Consider the following 16939-nt stretch of genomic DNA (forward strand, 5'->3'; position numbering starts at 1 on the left):
CTGACAATGACTGTACAATTTCACCAACTTCATTCAAAGGCAAGCGTGCTATTATGTGGACCCATTAGGTCCACTACTTAACACTTCAGAGTGGCACACACCAGATCTCACTTGACATTGTTTTAATCAATCTGTTCACCAATCTTATTACACGCCTCTGGAGCAGGCGGAATGTGAATCTTGCCCTCCTGGCTCAGAGGCAGAGAAAGTATCGGTGTGCCACAAGAACCTCTAGATATCACTCTAACAGTTAAACAGTGTCAATAGGCATCAGTGTGTGGCTGTCAGAGGTGGTAGCCCCAATCAATGTTTCCCTCCAAGCACTTAAGTCAGTTGCAGCTGTCCAGTTGAGATTAGTTAACTCAATAACCCATGACCATCTTGATTATTATGCCCACTGCTTGTTGGATAAATTAATTGTATTACTGAAAACTAAACAGCTTCAAATAAAAAAAAAGTCTCATTGTTACACCAATAATTTGTTTTGCCATACGAGTGTGCATTGCAATCAAACTTAAATTCTAAGCCCTTTACCTGTCATTCTCTTTCAGCTTTGTGAATTATCACTCACTGTATATCTTGGAGTGAATGATATCCAAATTTATCTCACTCAATTGTCTTATATAAACTAGAATACATAACCTCCATGACCAGCTACCATCAAAATCTATATATGCACCTTAAATTAATCTAATAAATCAAAAATCAATTCCTTATTAACTTAAGAAATACAGTTATCACCATTAAATAGGCAAACAAATCTTTGGTTAATTGACAAAAACAATTAGATGGCAGCAGCTAAGGCACTGTATTAAAACTATTCCCTGGAAACCAGGGAATAGTTTCAACTTGAGTGCCAAAGAAGTGAGTCACCGGTTTTGAAACATTAACATTGTTTCTCTTCATATTGCTGTCAGGTCTGCTGAGTTTCTCCAGCATTTTTTATTTTAATCGGGAGATCAAATCTCACTGTGGCAGACACGGTGGCAATGGTAACTGCACTCAAATAAAATCTGGAATTAAATGTCAAATGATGACCAAGTAGCCATTTCTGATTTGTTTCATTATTATTCATTCACAGGGCAAGGACATTGCTGCCTAGGAGAGATTAGGGTAAAAACTCAACTGACTCACTGATGTCCTTTACAAAAGGAAAGCTGTCACCCTTGCTTGACTTGGCCTATGAGCAATTCCGGACCCCCAACAATGTGATGACACTTAACATGGCCTAACATGCCATCAGTTGGATCACGGCACTAAAAATGTAGAGGAAAGAAATTAATCAAACCAGAGAGGCATCTGGCATCCACATTTGGAAACAACTATGGCAAACTCATCAATATCACCCAGAGGACTTTGCACAGGTTTGACAACAAAAAAATGAGGACAGCTCTCAGAGGTTAAATAAGCAACAACTTTGCATGGCCAAATTCTCGGCATCATACCTTACAAATCATGCAGCAGAGATGGTGGTACAGTGGTATACAGTCTGGCTGAGTAGGATGACATAAAAAATATCTAACTGGGCAGCTGAAAGAAACTCAAGGTAGAATAGAACAGTCTTTACTGTTTTGCGCACTCAAATGAGTGCAGTGAAAAGTTTGTAACATCACCTTTCAGTGCCATCTTAGATATAGAGGACCTAGGTAGATACTTTTAAAGTTAATTACAGACTAAAAAAAAAGAGATTAGCATGGGAATATTTGAAAAAGTCCAGAATGGTAAATGAGTACCAATAAGTCACTAAGTTTCAGACCATGCTCACCAGCCCCAGAGCACGAGGTCATGCTGCCCCTAAGTGTGAACTTCCATCCAGGATGTGCACTGCCACTGCTCTGGGTCTGAGCTCCGCTGCTGCTACCCTGTGACTCAGCTGGTGCTTGCTCCATTCCACTCCGCTGTGGGACTCAGCCCATGCTCGCTCTGCTCCTTGACTCCAGCTCCTGGTAGGGCAGGTGGCATCATAGTGGTTTTGTGAGTTTACCGAAGCTCTTTGAAGGAGTATCATGCACCACGGATAAATGATGGTCTGTACTCAGGCTTGTATAAGGTATTTAACAAGGTTTCACCTCAAAGATTGTATGCATGAGGAGCTCATTGTGTCAGGAGCAAGAAACCAGCACAGATAGAACACTGGCTGGCTCGCAGGGCAGAAATATTTTGCATAAATTAGTGTTTTTCAAACGAGCAGTTGTGAAGATCAATTCAACTAGAACTTTTGACATCCTCTGAACAAGCCAAAAAGACGACAGGTGATAGGAAACCCAAGGTAAAGCAAGCAGCAGACTTGCAGCAGCCATTCGTACAAAAACAAGGTTAGTGACCAGTGAAGAGATGACTAGTCACATTTTAAATTCAGGTGGTGAAGATGGGCGGGGACTGGTACAGCAATGTGCAAGAAAGAGAGAAGTGATCAATTGTGAAGACGCACTGGATTTTTACCCATTTACTTAAACTGCTTAATGCACAAAATAGTTGTAACTTGAAGAGAACAAGTAGTATTTAAATAGAGAAAAACTGCACAAAGCTGCAACACAAAGGGACACGGAGGTACGTGTGCACAAAACACAAAGCTACCACCACTGGTGCAGCAGGGAATCAGGCAAGTTAATAGCATGTTAGAGCAAAAGCAAAGTTGCTGGAGAAGCTCAGCAGGTCTGGCAGCATCTGTGAAGGAAAGAAAAAACAGTTAACATTTCAGGTCCAGTGACCCCTCCTCAGAAGAGTCTGAGGAAGTGCAACCAGACGTAACAGATGTTAACTCTGTTTTCTTTTCCTTCACAGATGCTGCCAGACATGCTGAGCTTCTCCAGCAACTTTGCTTTTGCTCCTGATTTGCAGCATCCACAGTTCTTTTGGTTTTTAATAGGATGTTGGCCTTTATTTCTAGAGGTTGAAGTACAGAGTAGGGAAGTTTTATTCTAATTGTAAAATGCACCGGTGAGATCATATCTTTCCAAACTCAGGTTTATTTAGCACATGTACGATTGCTAAATCACAGCTAATGTTAGACACCAAGTTTTACAAGCACAGGAATGCTGGGTTCAGTCATTGCATTGCTTTTTGCAAACAGCCAAAAGAATATACTGTTTCAACAATCCGCCAATCTTTGGAAGCTTAGCCTAACAGTTAGCATTACACTGGTACTAAAATTTATGCATCACATTATTATTTAAATGATCGAAAACCTGTCAGGGACACACATGACTTGCACTGTGAAACAGCTAATTTCATCCATTGCCCAAACTGTCAAGATATTTCACGCTTCCAGCATAATTAGAGGTAAACCTGTCAGGACTGGAAGTGATGGTTTTGGACCCATATGAGAGTTTGAAAGTCAAATGACCAAATCAGAATGTTGTCACATTACAGACAAGTTTTGAAATACCCACTCCAACACCAAACTTGTATGTACAAATGGTTCAGGCCTATTTTTCCAAGTTTCAGAAAAAGACACACAGTTTGATAGCACAAGACAATAAGAATAGCACACTGAGGTGCGAGATACATAGGCTCTAGATCACAAAGGCTGTTTCATATTAAGCATATAATTTTGGCTGCTCAACCAAGGGTACTGACCATATAGAATGATCTTATGCTTGCAAAGCTCATGCGTGTCCAACCAGAGTTGTAATTATGTGATTGCACAACATTTGCTAACAGGTTTAAAACATTTCCCTACTCTTGGCAACAGCCCTCTCCAAAAATCCTTGCACTTTCCATCTTTTAGATAGATAGATAGAACATTACAGCACAGTACAGGCCCTTCGGCCCTCGATGTTGTGCCGACCTGTCATACCAATCTGAAGCCCATCTAACCTACACTATTCCATGTACGTCCATATGCTTATCCAACGACGACTTAAATGTACCTAAAGTTGGTGAATCTACTACCGTTGCAGGCAAAGCGTTCCACTCCCTTACTACTCTGAGTAAAGAAACTACCTCTGACATCTGTCCTATATCTTTCACCCCTCAATTTAAAGCTATGCCCCCTCATGCTCGCCGTCACCATTTGCAGGCTCCCTCCCTCCTCTTGCCACAGCAGCTTCCTACACTTGCCATGCCTCCTTTGTACGCTCCATGCTCTTTGCCACCGTTCTTCCTCCCCAACTGTCTGACTCTATTCTTTGTGCCTTATTGCCCCTCTCACATTGCAGCCTCCCTTTCTGTAGTTTGTGCAATGTAGGGGTGGGCTTCATCGCCCTTGCAATCTGTTTTTCTTGGAAAGGTCACCAAGTCTGGTGACATCTATGGAGAGAATGTGCAGAGCTGAAAGAACACAGCAGGCCAAGTAGCATCATAGGAGCAGGACAGCTGACGTTTCGGGCCTAGACCCTTCTTCAGAAATGCTGACAGAAGGTGCGTCCTCAGTGTTTTCTATGGTGTTGAACTCGGAAGTGGTGGCGGTGGCATTCGCTGTCCCGGAAGTGGTGTAACCAACCGCGGAGAGCGTGACGCCATCCCTGGTTGCTCTGACAGTGTCCACATGGCCAATGGCAGCAGGCACATTAGGGGGAAGGTAGTGGATGGGGGTGGGGATTTGGGAGGTGGTGGAAGCCCGTTTTGGGTGGTAGGCACCAGTAAGTTTACTGTACTTATGGGTTTTAGTGTCCAATAAAGCAGAGTAGAATGGAGAGTTCAGGTTGTGGATCCTACAAGGAATAAAAACAGGTGGGGTCCTTTGCAGGTCTGGGAGAGGAAGGCTCTGAGCTGGGGTAGGCTTGATTGTAGTGCCTGGAGACACTGGCACATTGCTGCAAGTGGCTATTTCAGGATTCGCAGGGAGAAATGCTTCTGAAGGGTCTCAACGTTCTGAATGCAGACACTGTCCGATTTGGGGCAAAATTGGGAAGGCCTGAATGTGGACTGTAGTCCATTGGGGATGATCTGGTTCTGTAGGCAGATACTAAGAAAGGTGATGTGGCTGTAGCATTTGGTTTACCTCATGACGTGGTTGAGCAGTTAAGGCCGAAGAGATTACGAGAGAGTTGCAGTGGGAGAGAGATCCACTGAGATTTTTCCAGAGGGTGGAGGGTTACTTCCTCAGGGCAGGCATCCTTAGAAGTGGCTTTGCAGTGGGGTTAAAATTGTTTCAGAGATAGTAGGAACTGCAGATACTGGAGCTCCAGCATCTGCAGTTCCTACTATCTATGGACAGAAATCAGTTTACATTTTGAGTCGAGTCACCCTTCCTCAGAATGGTTCTCAGGAAGGGTTACTTAACCTGATACATTAACTCTAACTTCTTTTCACAGGTGCTCTCAGATCTGCTGAGCTTTTCCAGCAATTTATATTTTTGTCTTTGATTTACAGCACCTCTAGTCCTTTCAATTCTTAACCTGTTTCTCTCTCTCCCTATCCCACCGCCACCCTCCTTTCATGAGTTTTTTGAAATATATTTCATGCATTTTAAGTACTAAAACAAAATACAACTACAAGTGCAAAACTGTACCAGCTTGACTGGCAATTCATCTCATTTGCTGTGTTTGGGGCCTTTTGTGCATACATTAGCTCACTTGACTTTATTGCAACTAGGTCTGTACTTGAACATTAACTCATTCGTGTAACTATGAAACACTTTGGCACACTTTAAGCTCCTGATGATGTGTGACGCAAAAGCAACTGCCTTCTTACTACTCGAGTGCAACAACATTTATTGTATTTATAACTGCATTCAAGTACTACATCTAATAATTAAATTTAAAACTCAAGCTCCTTTCCCAATAACCTTTAACCAACTGAATGAGAAGAAAATGCCAGTTTAAAAAAATACATCTCATGGTTCTATACAGTCCACTAAAGAGAACAGTACAGATAAGTTCTTCTAAATAGCACCTTACTATTGACTCAGCCAACTCAAGGCTTCTGCTGCGGTGAATTAAGGTTCCCAGCAGCATCTACATCAAACGCAGATTCATGGAGGTGGTGGCAGAGACGAGTTTGAATCCAGTACAAAACCTGTTGGGATCAGCAAGGTGAGCTCAAAGCAGATTTGTGGCAGTGACAAGATCATGTTTGGGCCAGTAGGGTATCTGGCAACATCGATGGTGTCTGATTTGGTGGGGTCCAGCAAGGACTCAGTGGTGAGGGCATCGGAGGAGGCAAGATGATGTTGAAGAGTAGCAATTTTGTTCCAGTAATGGCAGCACAGCAAAGGAGCCTCATGTCTAGCCAGCAGGCCCACAACGGAGCAGTTAACAAGATGGACTGTAAAGTTGAACACTTTCTTTTTTGTAGGCCTTTACACTTTACATCTTGGTTTATTTTTCTGTCTTTTAAGATGCAGATGGCACCAGAGAATGATGACACTATGCAAGACTTTTCGCTGTATTTTGTTACAATAAATAAATCTAATCAAAACCTTAGGTTACTAAAATACAACAAAGCAAACTGCATCTCTCACACAATTATACAACTAAAAAAGCCACAAGGAACCTGAAGATCACCTGTACAAAACTAACCCAGTTAGCATGATTATGTTTGGGCAATTCAATCAATCCCTGGACAAATAACAAACCAAACTGGATTGTAAAGCATACAACACACCAAAACCAAACTCAAGTTTCACATGAGTGCCATTAGCTGAACTAAAATCGTGGGAACTAAAATTCATTTTTTTAGACTAACTTAGAAAACAGCTTAAATGTGTGCAAAACAGACTTTATGTTTGAATATAAACTTTTGACTATAAGGTGCGGAAGTAGGACCTGAGTAGCGTGTTCCAGTGGTCAAGTGTTGCAGCTACATTTTCAATTTCTATAAATTCTATAAATGAAAAATGCAATGAAATATACGAGATTTGATCATAGCAAATTATGAATAAAACCATTTTAGTAGGTATAAATTAAGAATGAGGCATCTAGGTTGAGTAATGGTAGGCAAAATATATCCCAAATATGAATTACTGTTCAAGGAAGAAAATAAAGTAATCAAAGTCTCTTCCATAAATGATGCTGAAATAATTATAAAGTCACAAGATATCCTAAGAGCTTGATAAAGACATCCAAACAATGTACAGCAACAATTAATTAAACCAAAAGATTACAAACCGAAACACCTGATCGAGGTGTACAAGGTAATGAGAGGCATGGATAGAGTCGATAGCCAGAGACTTTTCCCCAGGGCAGGATTGACTGCCACGAGGGGTCATAGTTTTAAGGTGCTAGGAGGAAGGTATAGAGGAGACGTCAGAGGGAGATGCTTCACCCAGAGAGTTGTGAGCGCATGGAATAGTTTACCAGTGGTAGTCATGGAAGCAGAGTCACTAGCGACTGCTGGACAGGCACATGGACAGCAGTGAATTGAGGGGAATGTAGGTTAGGTTATTTTATTTTTGGGTTAGGATTATTCCACGGCACAACATTGTGGGCCGAAGGGCCTGTACTGTGCTGTACTTTTCTACGTTCTATGAAACACGTGAAAAGGTAGAATATGTGGAAGAGGCACTGTCACCAAACTTCACAACGTTCTGACAGATCACCAGACCTGAAACGTTAACTCTAACTTCACAGATGCTGCCAGACTTGCTGAGCTTTTCCAGCAACTTCTCTTTTTGTTCACAACATTCTGGACAGACCACACCTTGAATATTGTCTCAAGTTGTGGTTAACATGATACAAGCAAGTCATTCAACCAGTGGGGAAAGTGCAAAGACAAAAAGATCCAAATTATAATTTGACAATAATAGAGTAGAAGGGAAGTCATCAGACCTGCACCCACTCACCACCATGCTTGTGCCAGCACCTTCAAAGAAATATAAATAGAGGACCACTCTTGTTCCTCTCCCATAACCCTGTAAATCTGTTACCTCCAAATTGTAACACGATTTTCTTTCAAATCTGCATCCGTCACTCTTTAGGCTGTACATTCCAATCACAACACCAGCATTAGAAAAATGAATTATGAGAAAAGTGTGGAGAAACTTTGGTTTTCCAGTCTGAAAGGACATGATTGAGGTGAAAGGTTACAGAAATATATTGAAAAGGTTACTTAAATATTCCACATTTACTATTTAAATTGTTACATTGCAACAACAAAACAAGGGGAATGATCACAAATGTATTTCCTGCAGCTTCAGTCAATTCTGGAACATAGAACATAGAACAGTACATAGAACAGTACAGCACAGAACAGGCCCTTCAGCCCACAATGTTGTGCCGACCACTGATCCTCACGTATGCACCCTCAAATTTCTGTGACCATATACATGTCCAGCAGTCTCTTAAATGACCCCAATGACCTTGCTTCCACACTCTCACAACTCTCTGCGTAAAGAACCTGCCTCTGACATCCCCTCTATACTTTCCACCAACTAGCTTAAAACTATGACCCCTTGTGCTAGCCATTTCTGCCCTGGGAAATAGTCTCTGGCTATCAACTCTATCTATGCCTCTCATTATCTTGTATACCTCAATTAGGTCCCCTCTCCTCCTCCTTTTCTCCAATGAAAAGAGACCGAGCTCAGTCAACCTCTCTTCATAAGATAAGCCCTCCAGTCCAGGCAGCATCCTGGTAAACCTCCTCTGAACCCTCTCCAAAGCATCCACATCTTTCCTATAATAGGGCGCCCAGAACTGGACGCAGTATTCCAAGTGCGGTCTAACCAAAGTTTTATAGAGTTGCAACAAGATCTCACGACTCTTAAACTCAATCCCCCTGTTAATGAAAGCCAAAACACCATATGCTTTCTTAACAACCCTGTCCACTTGGGTGGCCATTTTAAGGGATCTTTGTTTCTGCACACCAAGATCCCTCTGTTCCTCCACGCGGCCAAGAATCCTATCCTTAATCCTGTACTCAGCTTTCAAATTCGACCTTCCAAAATGCATCACCTCGCATTTATCCAGGTTGAACTCCATCTGCCACCTCTCAGCCCATCTCTGCATCCTGTCAATGTCCCGCTGCAGCCTACAACAGCCCTCTACACTGTCAACGACACCTCCGACCTTTGTGTCATCTGCAAACTTGCTGACCCATCCTTCAATCCCCTCGTCCAAGTCATTAATAAAAATTACAAACAGTAGAGGCCCAAGGACAGAGCCCTGTGGAACTCCACTCACCACTTCCAGTTACCTGCAGTTACTGCATTTAGTGACTATATTACTCTAGTCATTGTGTAATTTAGAGAAGCATAGTGGAGAGAGAGGAAAGTACAAAAAGTCATCAAGGTCAAGTCAAATCCTGTTTCCACACACTTCTTACTCTGCGTATAGGTAATAGGAGCAGAAATCCTCAAATTATTCTCCATAGCCTATAGCAGGATAGCCAACCTCTTTGCCCCATCATTTCCCCAATGTTCACAAGGAAACAAATATCACAATACAATAGCAGAGTATCTGAAAGTAAGATATGACACAATAGCCCTCTCTTGCCTACTAGGCTTCCCCAAGTGCTGTAGCAATTAAAAGAAACAAAGTATTGTTTCAGCACATCTACAACTGGCCACAGAAAGTGAGATCTAGGAAGACTGAAAAAGGTGAAAAATCACAAATTTTACAAAAAAAATTCCCACTGTTTTAAATGATAATATTGCAACCACCCAGTTTATTTACTGTAACAACTCCCAGAGAAGCATGTGTTTTTGAAAGTTAAACTAGAATGTCTAGCTTCGCACACAATACCACGCAAAAGCAAAAATGTAACTGTTGTATTGAACTTAAATTTGTGCAAGAACCACAAACAAGAAACTTGTTTTCTGACAAATCATACCCAATCTTCTCACCGTTTCCCAAATTCCTTTCTCCACTTGCTCCAACTCCCAACAATTTATTCCAGAATTATAGTCACACAGAACAGAAATAGATCCTTCAGTCCAACTTCTCCATGCCGACAAAGTTTTCCAAACTGAAGTGGTCCCATTTGCCTGCATTTGGCCCATATCCTTCCAAACCCTTCCCTTTCCACATACCTATCATAGAATCCCTACAGTGTGGAGACAGGCCATTCAGCCCAACAAGTTCACGCCGCCCTTCTGAACAGCATCGCACCTAGACTCACCCCATACCCTTATCCATGTCTAATCCACCCAATTTACACACCCCTGGACAGTAGGGGAAATTTGGAGTGGCCAATCCACTAATCTGCACATCTCTGGACTGTAGGCAGAAACCCATGCAGACACAGGGAAAGTGTGCAAACTCTACACAGACAATTGCCCGAGAGTGGAAATTAACCTGGGTCCCTGGCACTGCGAGGCAACAGTGCTAACCACTGAGCCACCTCTTAAATGTTCCAATGTCTTTTAAATATTCTAACTGTACCTGCCACTACCACTCCTCCGGCAGTTCATTTCATATACAAACCAGATTCTGTGTGGAAAAAGTTGCCCCTCAAATCTTTCTCCTCACCCCATGTCCCCTAGTTTTGAATTCTCCTAACATAGTGAAAACACCATTGCTTCACGTTATCTATACTCATGATTTTATAAACCACCTGCACTCCAGTGAAAAAGTCCCAGCTCATCCAGCCTTTCCTTATAACTCAAACCCTGCATTTCCAGTAACATCCTTGTAAATCTTTTCTACACCCTCTAATTTAATATCCTCCAATACCAGGGCAGCCAGAACTGAACACAGTACTCCAAAAGTGGCCTGACCAATATCCTGTACAATCGTAACATGATGTCCATAGAGCAATGAAGGCAAGCATGCCAAATACCGCCACTACCTCCTTGTCTACCTGTGATGTAACTTTCAATGAACTATGTTCCTGAATCCCTAGGACTCTGTTCCACAACATTTCCCACGGCCCTACCATTAACCATGTAAATCCTGTACTTAGATAATGAAACGTGAGGCTGGATGAACACAGCAGGCCCAGCAGCATCTCGGGAGCTGTGCGCTCCTGAGATGCTGCTGGGCCTGCTGTGTTCATCCAGCCTCACATTTCATTATCTTGGATTCTCCAGCATCTGCAGTTCCCATTATCACTAAATCCTGTACTTGTTCGTCTTAGCGAAATGCAACATTTCGTCTCGCATTTATCGAAATTACACACCTCCTGCCACTTCTCAGCCCATTGGCCCAACTGATCAAGATACCTTCATAATCTTAGATAACCATCTTCACTGTCCAACATACCACCCATTTTGGTGTAATCCACAAATTTACTAAGCATGCTTCCTATATTCTCATCCAAGTCATTTATACAAATGACAAACAACTCTTGAATAAGTTTTAACATAAACACCAAGACTATCATGTTGCACTGTCCTGCATTAAAAAAAACCTACCAATAGCAGTCGAAGATCAAACATGAGTAATTTAGTCAATAGATTAAAAAGTTGATTTGGTAGAATAAAAGTCTGCAAGCCAAATGTCAGTCTAACTAAGACCAAGTTGTAAACTTCAAAATGGATGACATCACAATTTGTGTCAGGCAAGGATTGAAATTCTGGGACCAAACAGAAATTCATATTTTGATTCAAGGTTATTACCTGGCATATTCACAATATTTCCATGTAAAGTATGTGTATTTTCATTGTATACCCATGAAGAACACTTGCAAATTTAGAGATAGTGAACTGGGTTATTTCCTTCAATACACTCCTGGCATGTGGTGATGTATTTGTCGTTTAATATTAGATTGAGACAATTCCAGTCAATCAAAGCCAACAAATCAAGGTCACAACAGCTAAAATGAACGGTACAACTAGCCTTGATTCTGAGAAAAAACTGCACTGAATGTGGCTGTGGTTAATGTTTCAACATCCAAGCCAACACAAAGTTCTGCTCAGAACGTTACTGGGACACAAAATTGATCCGACCGAAAATGTTCCAGAAGATTGATTCAGATTTAGGAAACTGCGAACGGAGAAATGTATTTTTCGGAAGTGCAGCGAACTGAACTTCAAGTCATGAAACCGTGGTTCAGAATGTATGTTTTGTAGTTACCATGACAGGAATGCATATGGGGAAGTATAGCTGCCGGTAGCATCCCAGAACTTATGAAACTAATTAAAAGGAAAGGATGGCTGGAAGCGATTTGTTTGGAAATTAAAGGGGCTGGGGTGGAAGAGCAAAAAATTAAATATAACGCAAGACTCGCTTGAGCTGGAGAATGGCAATGAACAGCCAATTAAAAAAACTCGTTGCCTTGTGAGATTAAACTAAAAAGGTTTTTGTTTAATTTAGGAAAAATCTAAGCATCCAGCTCCACACTTTGTTATCTAAGATTACAGGGAGGCAACTTCGGCTCTTACAGATGAAGCTGGCAGTCAGAGGTTGCACAGCACAAACTCGGAAACGTAATATATATTCAAAGAAAAAAATCAAAACTGTTTGAGTGACATTTGGCTCCTGCAACGATTCCCAAAGGCCCACCTGGCCCTTGGGCCTGAAATGCGCTGCAAACCGCCAGCCATCAAGAGGCCCTGCCAATGGCAGGATGAAAAAAAAGGATTAAAAAAAATTCTCCATCGCCTCCTCATATATACCACGCCCGCCCACACAAACCTTTGGATTTTCTCGCGTAAAACACGGTGGGGGTGAAAACACATTCCAACGGCAATTATAAAAAGAAATGCGCGCCGCAATTAAATAAACCAAGAGTTGCCAATGTTAAATTAAACCTATGCAGTCAAACTATAAAGCTAAACTAAAATCGAGTATTTTGATTTAACAAATAAAAAAACGATCTTTTTCCAACACCTAGAAAATGCAAACGAATTGAGCAGGGTATGTATGGAACGAAGCGGGGGACAGAATCCAACGATGATGAAAATATTGGGGAAAAATCCTACATTCACCTCTTCACTTCAATGTCTTCCCTTCTTCTTTTACTCCAACCGGTTCCCGATCGGGTGAGGGGAGTTTCTCCAGAGATGCCGCCACTCACACTCGCTCAGCGGAGAGACTCCTTTCTTAGCGGCTTGCTACCTGCCTCGCGCACCGGACTTCCCAACGGCTCCTCTGTCTCGCGCTCCTCTCCCCTCGATCCCCGTCCAACCGCCGCGCCTCGCGATCCTCTCTCTCTCTCCCCCCGCTACCGCTGCCACTCCGCCATGTTGCTTCAACCTCCTCTTCCCTCCCACTGACTCCGCAAAATCTCTAAAGGAGGCAGCAAACTGAGAACTAATGTTGTTTTCCTTTTAAAAAAAAGTCTCTCCCTCTTTTTACATTAAAAAAAACTGTTTTCCTTTCTTTCCCTCCCTACTAATTTTAAACGCCACCGTCAGGTTGCTTCAATTCACTGCAGGAATTTTTTTCACTTTCTTTTCTCCCTGCACTTCCTCACCTTCAAGATATTCTCAAACCACAAGGATTGCATCGAAATGACTCCATTCGGAAAAAAGGAGGAGGTGCAATGATATTCTTGCCTCCTTTCCCTCCATCCCCTCCCCCAAAATGGAGAAGTGTAGGGAATGAATTCCATTCATAATGTTTGGAAGGGATTTGAACTCTGTGCTTAGAGGTAAGAGATGCAGAGTTAGAGACCAACCAGGAAAAAAACAGCTGTGTGAATGAGCGAGTCTGCTCTTTCAGAAAATCAATATGGGTAATGAAGGGCCGAACTGTCGTGTTCAGTGTTATTGGCACCTTTTATTTGTTCACTTACAGGAGAGTGTCGCTGGTTAGTCAGCATTTATAACCCATTCGTAATTGCCCCTGAGAAGGTGTGGTAGCTGCCTTTTTGAAGTGTTACTGGCAGAGGATACAATTCAAAATATAAACCAATCAGTCATAATCTTACTGACTGTCGGGGCAGGCTGGAGAGGTTTAATTTTCCTGTTTCATATGTTTGTAACAGCTGCAGTACTTGGGATGTGGGTGCACCTGCAGTAAGGAAATTCCAGGATTTTGGCCCACCATGCTGCCTTTTCCTTCTAAATAGCCAGGTGTTTGTCAGGTGCTGTTGGAACAGCCTTGATGAATTTCTGCAGTGCATCTTATAGATGGTACACACTGCTGCAGCTCTGCATCAGGGTGAAGGGAGAGAACGTGAAAGGTAGTGATTTGATTTATTGTAGTCGGTTGTATGTAATTATAGTGAAAAGTTCTATTTTGTGAACAGTACCTGTACAGACAGATCATAGCAAAAACAAGGACATGCAGATCATAGAGTGCTTAGACATGGCCAGGCGTACAAGGTTACAGCTGCACAGAAGGTGCACAAAGCAAGATCTTCACAAGCAAAAACAAAACCAACATTATTTAAAGTTAGAGAAGTCCATTCAGCAGATGAAATGCTAATCAAGTGTGTTACTATCTTCTGGATGGTGTCAAACTGCCAGTATGATTGGTGCTGCATTCATCCAGGCAAATGGGGAGTACTCCGTATCACACTCCTGACTTGTGCCTTGTAGATGGTGGGCAGACTTTGGTGCTGAAACAAGAGGGGAGTTACTTGCGACAGTATCCTAACTCTTGTAATCACAGTATTTTTAAGGATGTTCCAATGCAGTTTCTGGTCAGTGGTTTCCCAGGATGTTGACAGTGGAGTATTCAACAATATAAATCACTATGAATGAGAATGTCAGGGGATGTTAGTTAGGTTCTCTTTTTGAAGAAGTTCATTGCCTGGCATTTGTGTGGCACAGAGGTTACTTGCTACTTGTCAGCTCATACCTTGATGTTGTCCGGATTGTCTTGCATTTGGACATGACTTGCTGCAATATTTGAACAGTCACATGGTGCAATCATTAGCAAATATACCCATTTCTAACCTTAGTGTGGAGAAAGATCACTGATGAATCCATATGTTCCCCAATCAGAAAGCATGGATAAACCAGAAGATCCATTGCTGACTGAACTCCAGGTGTGGTGTTCAAATCAGATGACCCTGACCTTTACAAGAAATCCAGAGACAACCTTCATAAGGCTGTAAGAGACATCAAGAGGCGATACCAAACTAAGCTAGAGACCCAAACTAACCATACAGACAACTGGCATTTGTGGCAAAGCCTAGATGACATAATAGGCTACAAAGTTAAGCAGAACAGAATAATGGACAAAAATACATTGGTCCCTGATGCACTCAATGTATTTTACACTCATTTTGAATAGAAGGTCAGTGAAACGATCTCACTTGCCCCAACAGCCATGAATGCACCTGTTCCCTCAGTTACTGCTGAAGACATCACAATAGGCTTTTTGAGAGTGAACTCACAGAAAGCAGCTGGCCCAGATGGAGTCCCTGGCTCCAGATCCTGTGCATAGCTGACAACAGTATTTGCTGACATCTTTAACCTCTCCTTACTTTGATGTGAAGTCCTCCACAGGTATGAGGCTGGAAAAGCAGAGCAGGTAAGTCTTGTTTTGGACCAAAACCCTTCATCAGGATTGGGCAGAGTGGGGGGGAGCCCAGAAATAAATAGAGGAAGGGGGCGGGGCTGGGGCTGGGTCAAGGGTAGGAGAGATGGTGATAGGTGGATGCAAGTGGTGGGTTATTGCGATTGGTCCACTGAAAGAGTGGGGGAATAGTCCTCACATACCACCCACCATTCTCCAGATCCAACGCTTCATCCTCTAACATTTCCATCACCTACAATACCCCACCATCAAAAAGATATCCCCCCCACCCCATCCATTTTCTGCAGGGACCATTCGTTCCATGACTCCCTCATCAGCTATATACTCCCCATTAATTTGTCCGCCACATCAGTACCTATCCCTGTACCCGCAAGAAATACAACTCATACAGCTTCTCTCCCACTTCAGTCCAAGGCCCAAAATGATCCTTCCTGCAATTCATCCAACCTTATCTATTGTATCTGTTGCTCCCAATGTGGTCTCCTGTATTTTGGGGAGACCAAACGCAAACTCGGGGATGGGTTGGTGGAGCATCCATGCTCTGCACATAATGACCAACCTGACCTTCCACTGGGCATCCATTTTAATTTCCCCTCCCACTTCCCTGATGACATGTCCACCCTTGGCTTCTTCCACTGTCAGAGTGCCAAACATGAACTGGAAGAACAACACCTGATGTTTCACCTTGAACGCTTATAGCCCCGTGATTTCACCAGTTCAAAACCCCTGTACCCCCAACTTTAACCTATGCCCAGCCCTCCACGTCCTAATCTGACCTAACCTATCCACCCTCCTACTCACCTATCTGCTCCACCCTTCCCAGGAACAAATCTCAATCACGCCTTATCTGGATCCACCTATCACCATTTCACATATCCTTCCCCCAGCCCCACCCCTCCATTTATTTCTTGGCTCCGCCACCACCCCTGTCCTGACGTAGGGTTTCAGCCCGAAATATTGACTTACCTGCTCCTCGGATACTGTCTCACCTGCCGTGCCTTTCCAGCTCCACACCATAGTCACCCATAGACTGCAGTTCCACCTTCAACACTATAATTCCAAGCAAAGTAATCTCCAATCTCCGAGACCTAGATCTCTGCTTCACCCTCTGTAACTGGATCCTCGACTTATCAACCCGTAGACTCTCGGTCAGTCCACAATCGGTGATAATACGCAACAGCACCTCCTCCATGACAATCCTCAACTTCGTCATCCCGCAAGGCTGCGTACTCAGGTTCTTACTATACTCCCTATGCACTCATGACTGTGTGGCCAAATTTTGTCCTAACTCCATCTGCAAGTTCGCTGATGACATCGCTGTTATAGACCAGATCTCAAACAACAATGAGACAGAATGTAGGAAAGAGATAGAGTCCTTGGTGGCATGGTATAAAGATAACAATCTCTCCCTCAGTGTCAGCAAAATGAAAGAGTTGGTCATTGACTTCAGGAGGCAAGGTGGAGGGCATGCCCCTATCTATATTAATGGACCTGGGGTGGAGAGGGTCAGGAGTGTCAAGTTCCTCGGAGTGACGATGGCTAACAATCTGTCCTGGTCCACTGACATTGATGCGATGGTCAAAAAGCTCAACAATGTCTGCACTTCCTCAGGAGGTTAAAGAAATTCAGCATATTCCTAAATTAGCAACCTTATAGATAGAAAGCATTCTATCCAGAAGCATTATGGC

The 16939-nt window shown here is 42.8% G+C and overlaps 1 protein-coding gene across 4 annotated transcripts in view; it reads right to left on the minus strand.

Moving 5' to 3' along the window:
* ptpra (protein tyrosine phosphatase receptor type A) overlaps positions 1 to 13304 on the minus strand; it is a 323613-nt gene extending 310309 nt beyond the window's left edge. For 3 of the 4 annotated variants that reach the window (XM_048534448.2, XM_048534458.2, XM_059650277.1), the window contains exon 1: positions 12749 to 13229. The gene's annotated coding sequence lies outside the window, so the exon portion shown is untranslated. The other variant, XM_048534484.2, reaches the window with a different exon arrangement.
* Positions 13305 to 16939: the final 3635 nt, after the last annotated feature.

Source organism: Stegostoma tigrinum, chromosome 1 (assembly GCF_030684315.1).
Source record: "Stegostoma tigrinum isolate sSteTig4 chromosome 1, sSteTig4.hap1, whole genome shotgun sequence".
In the NCBI taxonomy this organism is placed as follows: domain Eukaryota; kingdom Metazoa; phylum Chordata; class Chondrichthyes; order Orectolobiformes; family Stegostomatidae; genus Stegostoma; species Stegostoma tigrinum.